This window comes from Corella eumyota, chromosome 3 (genome assembly GCF_963082875.1).
Source record: "Corella eumyota chromosome 3, kaCorEumy4.1, whole genome shotgun sequence".
In the NCBI taxonomy this organism is placed as follows: Eukaryota; Metazoa; Chordata; class Ascidiacea; order Phlebobranchia; family Corellidae; genus Corella; species Corella eumyota.
The window spans coordinates 14,572,703-14,575,202 of NC_137492.1; the positions used below are offsets into that span (position 1 = coordinate 14,572,703).

Here is a 2,500-nt window from a genome sequence, read left to right on the forward strand (position 1 = left end):
CACCGGGCCGCTGGCAATGCCGGATACTTGTCTAACACGGGCGCGGCAAGCGTCGCCCCGAAACGGGTAAAGCTTTCTGCTCGAGTGGCGGGGTGCTAAATCATTTGCAAACGACCTAGATGAAGATCGCGGTGTCGTAATCACTAGAGCAGTATTCTCACTGCGATTTGTTGAGAGTAAGCCGCAAGATCTATCGATTTGTCCGCGAACGGGCGGGCGCACGGCGACTTCGACCTCTGGTCGGAGTTGCTTTTTTTTTCCACTTTTTTTTCAAAGTACTTGGTATTTTTTACGGCGACTTCGACTTCAGGTCGGAGTTGCTTTTTTTTTCAACTTTTTTCTGGGGTACTTCGTTTGTTTTACTGCGACTCTGACCTCAGGTCGGAGGCCATTCGAAGAATTGTCGAGTACCGTTCGAGCTTGAATAACACAAGTCCGGCGACTTTCGAAAATCGCCCGGGCAAAGGCGCACGACATCGGCCGACGCCCGATAAACAATTTCCCGCACAGAAACGCACGTTTTGGAAAATTGTCGAAATTCGACATGTTTGCTACCTTTGTCGCGAGACCAGCCCACCGGCGCGCGCGTAAAAAACACAAGTCCGGCGACTTTCGAAAATCGCCCGGACAAAGACGCACGACATCGGCCGACGCCCGATGAACAATTTCCCGCACAGAAACGCACGTTTTGGAAAATTGTCGAAATTCGACATGTTTGCTACCTTTGTCGCGAGACCAGCCCACCGGCGCGCGCGTAAAAAACACAAGTCCGGCGACTTTCGAAAATCGCCCGGACAAAGACGCACGACATCGGCCGACGCCCGATGAACAATTTCCCGCACAGAAACGCACGTTTTGGAAAATTGTCGAAATTCGACATGTTTGCTACCTTTGTCGCGAGACCAGCCCACCGGCGCGCGCGTAAAAAACACAAGTCCGGCGACTTTCGAAAATCGCCCGGACAAAGACGCACGACATCGGCCGACGCCCGATGAACAATTTCCCGCACAGAAACGCACGTTTTGGAAAATTGTCGAAATTCGACAAGTTTGCTACCTTTGTCGCGAGACCAGCTTCCCTGTATACTATGAGGGAAGACGTCGTTGTGGCGAAATGAGCAAATTGGCGATGCGGTTGTCGGTTGAAGGTATTTGGTGACAAAACGATGTGGTGTCGTGCAGGCGATGTGCGCTTTTGGGCAGACTTGATGCTGACCCGCGAAGGCGTCGTAGCTAGCAGCGAGGCTCTGAACGTTGGACGGAAAAAATTAAGTAGCAAATACGAGTTTGTGTTTCGGCGCGCGACCACGGCCTCGGGCCGTAGTTGCGGTGGCCGGTGCGCACGCAAGTGATAGTTTTCTCGGTTCGCTTTTGTTGGGCGTTCCTGGTGTTGTATGCAAACGCAGCCCGCGCGCGGCTTCGCCCGAAAGGGCGTCTGGCCGGTGTCGACGGCGTCCAGATCGCGGCTTACGCCGGGTTTGAGGAGCTAAGCAAAAATAGTGATTGAGTAATACAGTGCGATACCGCGACGGGGAAAGCGAAAGACTCCGTTCGCGTATTTTGTCGGCCGATAGTTACCTGGTTGATCCTGCCAGTAGTCATATGCTTGTCTCAAAGATTAAGCCATGCATGTCTCAGTACGAACTTGCGTACGGTAAAACTGCGAATGGCTCATTAAATCAGTCGTGATTCATTTGATCGTAAATTTTACTTGGATAACTGTGGTAATTCTAGAGCTAATACATGCAAAAAGCGCCGACCTTGCGGGAGGCGCGCCTTTATCATATCAAAAACCTGCCGGGCTTCGGCTCGTCTTGTTGGCGACTCGGGATAACTTTGCTGATCGCACGGTCTTGCACCGGCGACGGATCATTCAAGTGTCTGCCCTATCAACTTTCGTCGGTACGGTATCTGCCTACCGAGGTTCTTACGGGTAACGGGGAATCAGGGTTCGATTCCGGAGAGGGAGCCTGAGAAACGGCTACCACATCCAAGGAAGGCAGCAGGCGCGCAAATTACCCATTCCCGACGCGGGGAGGTAGTGACGAAAAATAACGATACAGGACTCTAACGAGGCCCTGTAATTGGAATGAGTACACTGTAAAAATTTTAACGAGTATCCATTGGAGGGCAAGTCTGGTGCCAGCAGCCGCGGTAATTCCAGCTCCAAAAGTGTATATTTAAGTTGTTGCGGTTAAAAAGCTCGTAGTTGGATTTTGGGCGCAGGCGTTCGGTCCGTCGCAAGGCGTGCACTGTTCGTTCTGGCTTTACCTCCGGTTTTCCGTCGGTGCTCTTGACTGAGTGTCGGCGGCGGCCGGGACGTTTACCTTGAAAAAATTAGAGTGTTCAAAGCAGGCGCTTCGCCTGGATAGTGTTGCATGGAATAATGAAATAGGACCTCGGTTCTTTTTTGTTGGTTTTCGGAGCGCGAGGTAATGATTAAGAGGGACGGACGGGGGCATTCGTACTGTGCCGTTAGAGGTGAAATTCTTGGATCGGCG

General features: G+C 52.0%; 1 non-coding gene across 1 annotated transcript in view; it reads left to right on the plus strand.

Moving 5' to 3' along the window:
• The first annotated feature begins 1,574 nt into the window (after positions 1-1,574).
• The window catches only part of LOC145747439 (small subunit ribosomal RNA), a 1,810-nt gene continuing 884 nt past the window's right edge, over positions 1,575-2,500 (plus strand). The window contains exon 1 of the ribosomal RNA XR_014282168.1: positions 1,575-2,500. This exon is cut by the window's right edge and continues 884 nt beyond it. This is a non-coding gene — a ribosomal RNA (small subunit ribosomal RNA).